General features: G+C 43.3%; 1 long non-coding RNA gene across 5 annotated transcripts in view; it reads right to left on the minus strand.

Annotated features, from left to right (window-relative positions):
* Window positions 1-14449, minus strand: part of LOC311017233 — a 33013-nt gene that overhangs the window by 1595 nt on the left and 16969 nt on the right. For 3 of the 5 annotated variants that reach the window (XR_014597610.1, XR_014597612.1, XR_014597613.1), the window contains exons 2-4: window positions 8495-8617; window positions 7569-7644; window positions 521-566 (exon numbers count right to left, since the gene is read on the minus strand). This is a non-coding gene — a long non-coding RNA (uncharacterized lncRNA). Of the gene's footprint in view, window positions 1-516; window positions 567-7568; window positions 7645-8494; window positions 8618-14449 lie in introns of all 5 variants that reach the window. The other 2 variants (XR_014597611.1, XR_014597614.1) reach the window with 1 other exon arrangement.

Below are 14449 nucleotides of genomic sequence, written 5' to 3' on the forward strand. Positions count from 1 at the left end.
GTGACCCTCCCAACCCCGCTGGGTTGCCATGTCAGTGGCCTCATTGTTATTGATAACCTCGTTGATTGCCTTGGCTCGCATCCACGGACTCTGCGCTGCGTATCGAGTCTATGTACGGATTGTAAAACAGTAGAGTGTCTAGACTTTACCTCGTTAGTAAATAAGCCTCTGAACAACGCGTTTGACAAAAATCCCCCCAAAAATGAATATGAATGTAAGCAGGTACATGCAGGCCAAACACAGCAACAACAGCCTGGAGGAGAGAGAAGGAGGAGGAGGAGGAGGAGGAGGAGGAGGAGGAGAGGAAGAAGAAGGAGGAGGAGGAGAAGAAGACGAAGAAGAAGGAGGAGAAGAAGACGAAGAAGAAGGAGGAGAAGAAGGAGGAGGAGAAGAAGAAGGAGGAGGAGAAGAAGACGAAGAAGAAGAAGAAGGAGGAGAAGAAGATGAAGAAGAAGGAGGAGAAGAAGGAGGAGGAGGAGAAGAAGAAGACGAAGAAGAAGAAAAAGAAGAACCCACCTACCATCAGCCCAACTGTCGGTCTAGCGGGACTCACTGTCGTGGATCACCTGAGAGAGAGAGAGAGAGAGAGAGAGAGAGAGAGAGAGAGAGAGAGAGAGAGAGAGAGAGAGAGAGAGAGAATAAGATTACGTACGTCATTGCGTTCACAAATCAATAATCATTCTCACTGCCAGCTGCACACATACTGAGCAGAACATGTGGCATATCGTGTGACACAAAACATACGAGCCGTCGTCCTCGAGAAGGAACCTTATTGGCGGAAGAGCGATCACCTCAGAGACAGACAGGCAGACAGACAGGCAGACACACAGACAGACAGGCATGATGCAGGCCGGGCTTCCCTGCAGCATCAATAACTGCTCCCATTGAGAGCAGCAGAACAAGGGAGGCGGGAACATTCGGCACCCTGGGGAGGGACGGCGACACGCTCAAAGTGTATCCCTGCAGCTGCACTGTCAGGTCAGACACACACACACACACACACACACACACACACACACACACACACACACACACACAACACACACACACACACACACACACACACACACACACACACACACACACACACACACACACACACACACACACACACACAGAGAGAGAGAGCGAGCAGGTTCAGTCACCTGCTGTACGCAGTTATTAAAGTACTAATAATAATCACACAGCCTCAAGCTAGTATTTATTTGACCGATTACAGCTGCTTGCATTTGAAATTAAATGATATGTTAAACAATACTGAAATAATGGTGGAAAATTATAACACCGAAGTTATTAAAATACTCAACTAAACATATCTTTTATGAAACACAATATGAAGTAAATCTGCTTGTACTGAAAATAAGGCAATTTAATTAGTTTAACATCACCACAGAACTGAATATAAACATTCTTATTTAACGTGACTGAGCATCACTTCATTTAATGAATATCATTCTAGATGTCTCCTTCCTTCCTTCCTTCCTTCCTTCCTTCCTTCCTTCCTTCCTATCACAATCAACTACACACACTTGATCAGGCATGCATGGCTGCCCCCGGACACAGGCTGGTATTTTCAGTGGAAGTGTAATTGATTATGATGGAGCGGTTGTTTTGGAGCTGGCGAGTGGAGGGGTAACCCGAAGTTAATCCGGTCCTGAAGCCGAAGCCCCCCCCTCTCTGTGTCTGTAAATCCCCATCTTCATCCTGGGATGATCCCAGCGTTGGATTGGATGTTTTCATGATTGCCTACGTTTTTTATGTTGAAACCTAAATCCTCTTTCGGGAGCCCTTTAGAGGACAATGGTTTATTGTCAGGCTCTGTGTGTGTGTGTGTGTGTGTGTGTGTGTGTGTGTGTGTGTCCTGCATATCCGTTTAATTGAAGCGGGGCTCGTCGTACCACCGTCGATGAGGCGATGACGCAACAGCAGACCAGATGGGTCTTTGTGTGACGATCGTCCCGTTCTGACCCAAATCACAACAACGTTCCACAGAAACACTGCAGAACCACAGTTAGTTCTCCTCCGTACATGAGAGGAACCCATTTATACTAAAACAGTATGCGAAAGAGATGCGGATGTATTTCGTACGGAGGTATTACTTATGGAGGTATTACTTATGGATGTATTACTTATGGATGTATTACTTATGGATGTATTACTGATGGATGTATTACTGATGGATGTATTACTTATGGATGTATTACTGATGGATGTATTTCGTACGGATGTATATTTCCGGTGATTATCGGGTGTCGGTGTCTGTCCTCGGTGAGTCAGCACGTTTTCGCAGAATTGTCAAAATACTGTCAAAAGGTGAATCGCATATGACCACGAGGACAATGGCTTCTCTGGAACTGTGTCATCCTCGCTCATGCACACACACACACACACACACTACACACTACACATTACACTACACTACACACACTACACACACACACACACACACCCCCTTGTCCTAAGCTCTGCAGCTCGTTCCATTCAGTCGTCCGGCTCCCATTGTCTTTGGAGAGACGGTGAAAAGCTCAGCGGAACAGCCCACGCTCACCATTTGTCATTTCATCTCCCATCGGATATATTTGTGCTGAATATCGCTCCGGCATAAAAGATGACATTTGGCTTTTTTTCGAGCGTTAATGTCGAGCCCTGAGCGAGTGCGTGTTTTTGGAAAGATTTGCAAGATGAGACGAGACAAGAAGATTAGGTGTGTTTTAGGAGGAGGACGAGGGATTACATGTACCTTTAAGGGCATGTAAAAAATTAATGTCGCAATAAATACTTTTATGACCTACCAACGTCTTTGCTTCATTTAAACAAGATGGAAAAAAGGAAGGAAGGAAGGCAGACAGGAAGTGAGGAAGGAAGGAAGAAAGGAAGGAAGGAAGCAAGGCAGGAAAGAAGGGAGGAAGGAAGGCAGACAGGAGGGAAGACAGGAAGGAAGGCAGGAAAGAAGGAAGGAAGGAAGACAGGAAGGGAGGAAGGAAGGAAGGAAGGAAGGAAGGCAGGAAGTGAGGAAGGAAGGAAGAAAGGAAGGAAGGAAGGCAGACAGGAGGGAAGTTAGGAAGGAAGGCAGGAAAGAAGGAAGGAAGACCGGAAGTGAGGAAGGAAGGAAGGAAGGAAGGAAGGAAGGAAGGAAGGAAAGAAGGAAGACAGGAAGTGAGGAAGGAAGGAAGAAATGAAGGAAGGAAAGAAGGAAGGAAGGCAGAGAAGTAAGAAGGCCTTAGATCTGGACCAGGGTCAGTTCTGTGCACAGAGTGAATTATTCATTAGGGTTGTGAATGTTGAGCACTGATGTGGAGTTTGTTTTAACGTCTGTTAGGAAGGCAGGAAGGAAGGCAGACAGGAAGGAAGGGAGGGAGGAAGGAAGGCAGGAAGGAAGGAAGGGAGGGAGGAAGGAAGGCAGGAAGGAAGGAAGGCAGACAGGAAGGAGTTTGTTCTAACTCTTCTGTGATGTTGGTTTGATTCTCTCTGTGGGGTTAATCTCAGATGACTCAGCGTTTTCTTCACAACCAACACACTTGTTGTTCCCCTTTTTGAGTGTTTTTTTATCCGTTCTTTGGTATTTGGGTTTCACAGCGTGATGAGAGCTCTTTTCCCAGAAGGTCTGAGAGATGAAATACAATCAGAAACGGCTTTATTAGATAGCGGACATGTTTAAGATTAAGTATACGTTGAAGAAGCGGTGTATTCAGGTAAGTTTAACAAGCACATCTTTCTTTTTTTTTTCTGTCTGCACATGAAGGAGGAGATGTTGTTTCCTGGAAAGCTGAGGGCAGCGGGGCCTCCCCGTGGGGTTCTTCTGGCACAACAGGGCGTTGGGCTCTCGTCAGGGGAACTACCCGCCTCACCTCCGTCATTCAGTTACCTGAACTGAACCCGCCGCCGCCAGGCTGAACCACACCGTGGAGCAGGGGGGCTCCGATCCGGTCTGGACTCTTTCACCCTCTCCCTCTCCATCCCTCTCTCTCTCTCCCTCTCCATCCTTCGCTCTTTCCCTCCATCCCTCACTCTCTCTCTCCCTCCTCCCTCTCCATCCTTCGCTCTCTCTCCCTCCATCCCTCTCTCCCTCTTTCCAATACAAAGAGCCGTGTTCTCTCGTCACACTCGCTGCAGTGTACTGAAGTCCTCTCAGAGCTGACACAACCATGCTACCCTCTGCCCCACACACACACACACACACACACACACACACACACACACACTACAATAATGATTGTTCCCGTTTCCTGCCTGTGATGTCATCACGCAGCTGGCCAATGACAAACCGGTCCAGTTTCCAATCGGTCAAAGTTGCTGCAGACAAACGCACATTTCCACACGAGATATTTCCAGCAGTGTCTCTCTTATCGGTTTCCTTTTTTCTGTCTTTGTCCGATTAAAAACACACACACACACACACACACACACACACACACACACACACACAAACACACACACACACACACACACACACACACACACACACACACACAGACACACACACACACACACACACACACAGGAACTCTCTGGCCTAGCTCCCCGTCGTATTGATGTGTGTCCTTCAGTGAAAAGAGGCACAAAGAGCAGCGATGGCCCCGTGTGTGGCGAGGAGAGGAAACAAAGAGCGCTCTATTCCACGCCGGCTCCTCTGGAAAACACAGCGGCGAGTTGTTTAGGCCGCCGCCGCGCTTTGAGCTAACCAACAACATGGCCGCCTCGGGGTCAGAGAGCACACGGGCCGGATTCATCCCCCCCCCAACTTGTTTTATGTGTAGGAATTTAGATGTTTGGCTCAGTAGTGCTGTAACAAAGTTACCGATGTGTAAATCATCTCACGTTATGCCCGTCTGTTTTATCATGTCGCTCATTCAGTCACCTTAATCTCCTTCAATGGTCACCTTTGATGGTCTTCTTGCTTCATAATGATAATGGACATGATTTTAGTGCCACATATTCATCAGTATCACCTGAATAAAGATACAGGTTTTTCCTTCCTTCCCTCCTTTCCTTCCTTCCTAACAGACGTTAAAACAAACTCCACATCGGTGCTCAACACGACAGCAAGTGTCCCTAATGAATAATTCACCGTGTGCACAGAACTGACCCTGGTCCAGATCTAATGTGGGGATCTGATTCCAGTGCTGTTTACTCGTAAGCCTGGCGGCCTCCTAACGGGGGTTTCCAGTGTTGGACAGCAGGAATGAGGAGAGCATGTAATACATTTTAAGCCGTGCAAAGCCGCGTCGCTAACTGACCCCGGTAGGTGTTTAAAGCGGCGGCCGTGCCAACGCTGCTCATATTCCACCGAGCTCCGGCAGAGAATCATCGCCTGTCAGCGGGCTGGAAACCACCGCCACCACGCCGGCTGAAATGTCATACCGGAGATTGTGTTCGAGGTGAACAACCATCAGGAGGAAGGAGAAAGGGGGAGTGTGGGTCAGGTTATCAGGTCAAAGGGCACCTGGACCGTTTTGTGGTGCCAGCAGGTGAGAACAACTTAACGCAGTCGGATATAAATCATTATTTAAATGACTCTCCGGTTCCCCATCTCTGAGCTCAGGTAACCGGACACCTCTACGGCTCGGTATGGGGGGGGTTCTGGTCTGGAAGATCTCACTACGAGGAGGGGGTCAACAGAATTATTGTAACTGTTGGCTGTAAAGGTTTCTGTCCGACACAGATCTAATAAGAAACAATTAAAATATCTGGGTAACTTTATTAATTAAATTCCTGATCTCATTTTCTAGTTCTTTAACTGATTTATGAAAAACAAAAACTAAAATATTGAAAGGGTTAAAAATGATGCTGTTTTTGTGCAGAAGGAAAAAATCGTCAAATCTCCTAACCTATCCATTAATAATTAAAGTTAACCTCGCTCTCCTTTTTTGGAATTGCAAAACTCTCATGACGCCATGTGACCCCCCGTCTTCAAACAGGAAGGGATCAGAGGAAGCAGCCAGCCCGTTGCCCCTAGAAACCACAGCTTTTATAAAGGAATGTCACCTTGGTTGTGGAGAATAAACCCCGTCTGTCCTCGGGTAAAGGACACGCCGCCTCTCTTCTGTACGTTGATATAAGAGAGAAGATTTCCACATGTCGCATCTAAATTAAGCGACAGAATGACACCTCACAGCGGAGGAGGAAGGAGAGAGCGAGAGAGGAAGAAAGTCTGTTTCCTCTCTGAGATACGACGTTTCCCTCCCTGACCTTTAGCTGACAGCTGAATGATGCCGATTGTTTAGACTCCACATAAACTCACACAATATTTCACATCTAGCGTCATGTGACGTGCTTGTTTCACCACAATGATATTAATGTGCATTAAAAATGAAGGCCGATTCCCTCGTTCCCTTGGTTTCACTAGAATGTACAGCCGTCCCCGTTGCCCTGACCAACCGGAGGGACTCTAGAGGGGCAACAAAGACCTGAACCCCTCACCAGCTTGCCCAGTCGCCAATATTGCTGGAGGGTTACAGTACCGCTGCCAAGAACTCTACTCTGGGGGTCTCTGCAGGATCTGTGGTCGGTTTGTCCGCCACGTCTGTGAACCTGCAGGAGGTTCGAATCCTTGATTTTCAATTCAGGATTCAAAATCAAAGATTCTTTTAATTAGTGCATGCTTCAGGATCTACTCCGGTCCTCTGAGAGCTAATAAAGGCGATGTGGCAAATTATGGCATGACAGCATAAGATTATATCATTCAAATGTTTTTAAAAAGTTATTTTGAAACCGATTGCAATGTAAATACACAAAATCTAAGACCAAAGATGACATTCATTCATGCTTAACTTGATTTAGACACACACACCTGACTGTATTTGATGTAAAAAGACACCGTTCAAGTCTTCCTTTATGTATTAATATGTCAAATACATGAAATCAGCACATTGTATAACTATAATCCACTTCATGTAATCTTTCTAAGCCGGCGTCGCCGCTGCAGCTTTGTTTGTGAGAAACTCCTGGCTTCCTTTTTCACACGGCCAATTAATTAATCAGCCACCGTGACGGTTAATCAAACCGCGGTTAATCCAGCGATCTGATCCAGGACAAGCGCATCTTCAACCCGAAGATGGAGGAGGCGGAGGAGGAGGAAGAGGAGGTGACTCCCCTCTTTAAGAGACCGCCAGGTTTCTGTTTTGTAAGTGCACACGCAAAAAACGTGTACACACGCAAACACATCACACTCGTACAAAGAGTCTCAGTGCTGAGCTCGGCTCCCAATAGGGGGAGGAGGAGGAGGAGGAGGAGGAGGAGGAGGAGCAGCGTCATCGTGGTGGTCTGACTGCCGGTGTGAGACATGAATGGCTGAGTTAGCACACAGCCCTGAAGGGGCAGTCGAGCTCTCAGCCACTTAGGAGAGTATGTGCTGAACATATAGGTGGATGTATATCATGTCACAACAGACACTTCAAACCGTCTGGATGTGTCACACACACACACACACACACACACACACACACACACACACACACACACACACACACACACACACACTATACATGCAGAGTAAAAACCACAAGGTTGCAAAATAAAAAAAAGGTCAGAGATGATCAGAAAGGAAGAGGACGTGGTTGAAAACAAACCTTCATCGTGAGGCCGGAGTGGATTTCCTTCATCGCAGATCAGAGATGAGGACCTGCTGGACCAGAACCTGCAGGTCTACAGGGACAAGAACAGAAAAGTGTAAATCCTCTAAATGCTTCCTTGGCACATCTTTGTCTCCGTCTCCCAGACGATGATAAAAGGCTGTGAGGATGAAAAAAGAAGATGAAGAAATAAGCGCCTCTCTAAAGTAGCCAGGCTTCAGATGTCCATCATTACCGGCCTGGATATGTCTTTAACCAATCACACTGCATTAGCTGAGTCTGAAATTATCATTTCAACTTGGCTAAAATTATAAAAATAATAATAATAAATAAATAAATAAATAAAGAGAGAAAGAAAGTTTCATTAATTAACCAAAAAAATAAATAAAATAAAACTGTAATTGCACCAGCATCCACAACAACTAGCATTTTAAAATACATTAAAAAATGTTTATTATCCTACTGTTTGAGAACGATGACACAACAGAGTTTTAATTATTATGTCGTTTTATTGACCGCAGCAAAAAAAAAAAAACCCCGGCGCGCGCGTGCGATGACGCCCCAGGAGAGATGAAACACTGCGACCGGTTACGAAAGATAACTTCGGTGACACGTAACGTACTTTACGCTCTTTAGACTTAAATCAAATACAATGTGTTGTGGAATTACGTCACCAACAGTGTGAACGTTAGTTGGGTTGCCGGTCGGTCGGTGTTGCCGGTTGACAGCCCCCCCCCCTCCTCTCGTTAACTGTGTCATTGCTGCTAATACGATGAAATATCTTAACTGCTTTTCGGTCGCGACACGGAGGCGCAGCACATACGTCACACAGAGGCGCGAGCTGACCCCACCCCTCCAAAAAAACCCACCCTTAAATAAAACGCACCTTAAAAAGCAAACGGGAGATAAGAGTTGACACTTACTCGGCTGAGAGCAAACTGTTGGAGCCGACGGACGTTCTGCGAGCGGCAGCCCTCCTCCGAGCTCCGTCCGCCGCACGGCCCGTTCGCCCGCCCAGCTTCTGACGTCATGACGCACGGCGTCGCCTAACCGGAAGAAGGTCAAAGATTGTGTTATGTAGGTAGGAAGGCTCACTCGCATATTTAAAAAAAAAAAAAAACCTACACCTCTGATAGCAATGAAAAATTTAAATATTTTTAGATAATCAGCACATATGAGAAAAAGAGAAAATAATGAGTTAGTGTAATTATTTTGAGATACTAAGTCAATCATTTGAAAAGTTTCATTATTTTGAGATAAATAATTATTTTGAGATACTAAGTCATAATTTAGAGATACTAAGTCATTATTTACAGATAACTCATTATTTTGAGATAAGTGATTATTTTTGAGATACTTAGTCATTATTTAGAGATAAGTCATTATTTTGAGATAAGTGATTATTTTTGAGATACTAAGTCATTATCTAGAGATAATAAGTGATTATTTTGAGATAAGTGATTATTTTTGAGATACTTAGTCATTATCTAGAGATAATAGGTCATTATTTTGAGATGAGTGATTATTTTTGAGATACTAAGTCATTATTTTCAGATAATAAGTCATTATTTTGAGATAAGTGATTATTTTTGAGATACTAAGTCATTATTTCGAGAATGTTTCTCTTTTTTTCTGACAGTGGTGGGAATGGTCTTCCATACAAATGTTTTTAGCTTTACCCAAATGTCTGCACATAGTCTTTTTTCTTTTTTACAAAACTAAGTGAGAGAACTGGAAAAAGAGATCAGGAAATTCATTGATAAAGTTACCCGGACAGGTTAATTTGCTGTTTTTTTTGCTGTTTTTGCTGCCTTCTGTGTGGAGTTTGCATGTTTTCTGTCACAGTCCATAGCCATGGACATCACTTAGTCCTGTTCAGGGTCAGCTGACATCCTGGACAGGTTCCAGTCCATCACAGGGCCGATGCAGAGAGACAGGCGTAGGTGTGATGCTGAGCCTGACTGGTTGTCTGTCTGTGTCTATAAGTAATCCCTGTGATGGACTGGAACCTGTCCACAAAGTCCAGGGTGCAGGACGACCCGGCCTTCACCCCGTATATCCCCCCCGACCCTGAACAGGATAAGTGGTTACAGATAAATGATGGATGGTTCTATTACAACAACTGCTATTATTATTCTATTACATCCACAGTTTTATTTCTATTATAACTTCAGCTATTATTATCATTCCATCACACTGCTACTATTACTATTATTAGCCCTTTTTTCCCTATGATTAACAGAACTGGCAGTTAAATTATTAGTTATTATTAGTATTAAAGGGCAGTTTTGCTCAACCCATTACAGATTACAGTACAGACCTTTATTATAGTAAAAACATCTCTATAAATAAATACAATTATATATATCACAATATCTTGATATGCGATTTCATCGTGATACGATTCCACTGAAGATGATAAATGATAAATTATCATCCCCTTTTATTTTTAAATGGGACACTGAATCTGGATCTCTATTACCGAGGTGTATCCTCTGCATGCGAGCAGACGGACGCTTGAAAACGAACAGAAGAAAAGTGATGTATTATTCCAAAACCTATTTTAACACGACTTTGGTTCCCGCAGGACGGGCAGGCAGAAGCGTTTCATTTCTGGATAATAGGTGAGAGGACTCCTTCTCATAGCCTCGGTAGCCATGGCAACATAAAATACCATCTCCGATATCGAGGCAGAGAGTAGTTATTTTCATCCGCCGCCTTCGACGTTTCGGATAATAGGTGTCTCTGAATTTAAAAACCAACTAAAAGCCGACTTTCTGAAACTTTCTGTTTGATTAGGTGAAACCTACACACACACACACACACACACACACACACACACATGCATTAAAAGTTACATGGTCATCGATTAATCCCCCCAAAATAAACTCATTATACAAATACTACTTTGATGAAACTCCACCAAAAATCGCTATCATGGATTTTTACTCCTGAAAACCGAGACTTAACGCTGTAATGATCATTTTAATTTCTAAAAAGGTTCATTGGTGTGTGAAGGCATTTGCTGCTCCACAATCTGTCCACTAGAGGGCAACATTGACCCAGATATGGACGTCAGAGCAGGTGGGATTTTGGCTTTATTTCCTTGTTCCTGGTTCAGTTCTTTAAAACAACATTTAAATGTCACCGTGATTTTATCTTGTATAGATAAAAACAATATTTTAATTCCTTTCTATATTTTGAAGGTTTTTTTTACATACTGGTTTGTTCATATATCACTCACAGGCTGATTTATATTGCATTTTATTAATTCTTTTCTATGGTTGTGGACAGTATTTTCTGATTTATGGAGTGATAAACAGATAAAATTCCCTACGTAAAAAAACTGACTAATATGTTAAATAAATGTATTTCTGTTCTGTGAATGTATGCACATTAAGCACATATTTAATATGGTAATGCATCATCTTCATTTTTAATCATTTCATTTCAGAAAACTTTTTAATGGAAGTGATCAACTGAGGAAGTTGTCATGGTGATATCTATTATATTTGCCAGGTTCAGCCATCAAAAATACATTTTGGTTGAATTGAGATCATTCTAAACTATTTTTGATTTTTTTTTACAATCCAAATTCCCACAAATGGTTCCTCATATCATATATATGATATATATATAAACATATATATATATATATATATACATATATATATATATATATACATATATATATATATATACATATATATATATATATATATATATATATATATATATATATATATATATATATACCGGTATATATATATATATATATTTCACAGAACCATGACTTTTTCACCTGATGCAGTGCTACTGGGCTTATTAGTGGCTGAATTTGCATTATTTAGTCATCTTTAGTCTCTTCATCAGTATAAAATAATCAGGACAAGATAGAGTGCACTACATTTCAAGTTAAAAGTGATCACACTGAATCAGTAGAATGCATGGAAACACGGAAAAATCAACTGGTGAAGAAAATGGGACAAACAAGTTCTGAAGATCCTTCTACAATACATACAAATAATAACAATAAAAAGAAGAAGAACATGTTTTTGTAGAGGCCGCCAGATAGACGAGGTTTAACTACCATCTTAGCTGCAAAAAAAATTGTATTTTTGTAAAATTCTACAGAATTAACTTTAGCGAAAACACCTTAAATCATATAAAATACTTTTATATCCACGAGAGAGACTCTCACCACATCTAGACTGAAATAATCTCACCAATGAACAGAGGGTTGCCCTGAAAGACATCACGGTCCCCAGAGGATAACTACTAATGACTGTTCCTCGAGCATGGTGGAAAGTTGAGTGTTATTTTTCTTTTTAAAGTTTACACTGGGTGGATTGTTGGGAAATTCGGAATGGAGAAACTTAATGGTCCCCAGAGGATGAACTGTAATAACTTTAATCCATCATTTAGTGGAGTCATCAGTAAAACAAAATATTCAGGGGCCAAATTCCTGCAAAATATTCCCATCAGCCTCACTTGTACTTTTTTTGGTGGTAATTATCTTTGTACTTGTACGTTACAGACCCCCCCCAAACAAAAAAGCCCCACTAGTTTTAGACATGCAAGCTTTGTTATTGTCAAATACACAATTTACAATTTTTAGTTTCACTGCTCAAAGTTGAGGTTTCGTTGACAGAAGCTAAATCTGCGAGACGCCTGAACAAATTTGTGTAAAACAGTTAAGACCTGTTTACACGGTTTATGGACCCTCCATCCCTCCGAGGACCCTCCAGTATGATGCTCTCTGACCCCGGGTCGTCAGCAAGTAAAAATACTTTCATCTAATTACTCATTAAGATCGTAACATCCCTGCAAATGATCCCCGCCACGCCGTGAATTGCCTGAATTAAAACTTTCAACCGTGTCGATTGAGGAAATGAAATTAGACGAGAAGTATGAATCACCCTTTTAGTGTGACACAAACAGGAAGTTCACATGAAAAACATCCTTTCTGCAAAAAGCAATGTCCTGGAAAAGAGAAGGCTGCAAACAAGTGCTGCAGACCTCCGATGCCGTCACGCTGTTTTTCCTACACGATCCGATCAGACCTTTTTGCTCCCATTAGCCGAAGGACTTGCGCACAAACGGAAAACATGCTAACACACTCTCTGTTTTTTTTTTTTCCTGCTCCCACAGCGGAGCGGGGGATAATGGGGAGGGAAGAGATCGAGCGGCTGACGCCTGGCGGGGCCCCTTCTCATCCAAGAGCGCGTGGCAGACGAGGATGCTGGCTCTCAGTGGCCCTCGTCAATTAGAGCGTCCACTCCAGCAGCAGCAGCAGCAGCAGCAGGCCCCCCGGACTAATGAAGAGTCCGGGGCGCGGGAGTGGAGGCGGGCAGCCGGGGGATCGATCCCCAGCCTGGTGAGGGCACATGTAGGTGGGAGGTGTTGGGGAAGTCTGGGGACTAAAGGACAGCCTCTCTTCCTTCTATCACACATATAAACCACCCTGAGGGAGATGTAGCTACGTCTTCGTCTACTTTTGCCCCTCGTTTTGACCTCTCAAGATCATTACACACTCCCGCCTCACGCGTTTTAAATTGTTCTCCCTTTTGATCTCCTAAACTTCCAGCTGCTGATGTGCATCAATAGTGCAACGCCTTCGAGGTGGAAGTCTCTCGGCTTCGTTTTTTTTTCAGGCCTGACGTTTTCTTTTAGAAATAATCCTTTTCAGAGTGGTAATTGTTTCTGGGTTTTTTCTGTCCACGGTGAGATTTAATGAGCTCCGGTTCGTGAACGACAGGTTGTCCATAACTCTGATAATCTCTGTTTGAGAGATCGTAGTATCTGTGCGTCATTCTAACAGATAAAAAGTGGCGTGAGGTTATCTTATCACGATCCCCAAAAGGATATCCTCGGATTTTCTCTTGCTGCATTTTTGCTTCCGAGGGAAAAGTTTCTCGACGTGATATTCAGGTCAAAGCACCGCCGGGACCCGGCACGGCCTTGTATTGTTGCTAGCATTGCTAGTTCTTTATTGCTCAATGTGGCCGCCTGCCCCACTTCGGCTTTATTAACGTTCACGATGTTAAATGCGGCTTCTCTAATAACTATTCCCCTGTGTAAACAAGCAACACATTTAAAAACGGGCATGTAGGCCAAAAGATCCACAAACACATTAAGAAGGTATTTAAGCCGTTGCAGTCACTCGTTCAGCCTTGTCCTTTAAATGCATCAACTGTTACGTTTATTTGACACTTTGCGAGAACCTGGAAATCAGGGACTTAAAAATAAAAATACTGCACACTTTTCTACTTTTTGAAAAAATAAAAAAATAAACAGACACTCTATATTCCGATCATGCCCACTGTCGCTCCGTCTTTGATAAGGTCAGAGACCTCTGCCTCCCCCTCAGTCTTTCTGCATCTCCACGGCGATCAGCATGCTAATGGGGCTAATTGTCATGTCTAGTTCTGGATTAGCATTCAGAGGGAAGGGCTAGCCAAGCAGGGCTGACAGCTGCTGTGGCTAATGCTAACGCTAGAGAAGACGTCTCAAACGTTTCTGTTAAGATGCCGTCAGGTCTACAACGTGGACTACAGCGGTTCCTAAAGGCCACCATCGGGACCATTTCAGGGGCTTAATTATTGCCTCAGAAACACCTGTCGTCATGGCGATGATAGGACAATTCAGGAGGACTGACCATTGACTTCGATGTCTTAATTGAAAAACTTTTTTTACTTTGATCCAGATTGAAATATCTCAACAGTCATTGGATGGCTTGGCATTAGATTTGGTTGACATTCATGTTCCCCAGAGGATAAACCTAATGCCTTCGATGAGCCGCTGACTTCAATGAATATTTTGATTCGTCCAACACTTTGGTTTTACAACCAAATACCATAAACTCTCCCAGTCGGACA

The sequence above is a fragment of the Eutrigla gurnardus genome (assembly GCF_963514095.1).
Source record: "Eutrigla gurnardus genome assembly, chromosome: 8".
Lineage (NCBI taxonomy): Eukaryota > Metazoa > Chordata > Actinopteri > Perciformes > Triglidae > Eutrigla > Eutrigla gurnardus.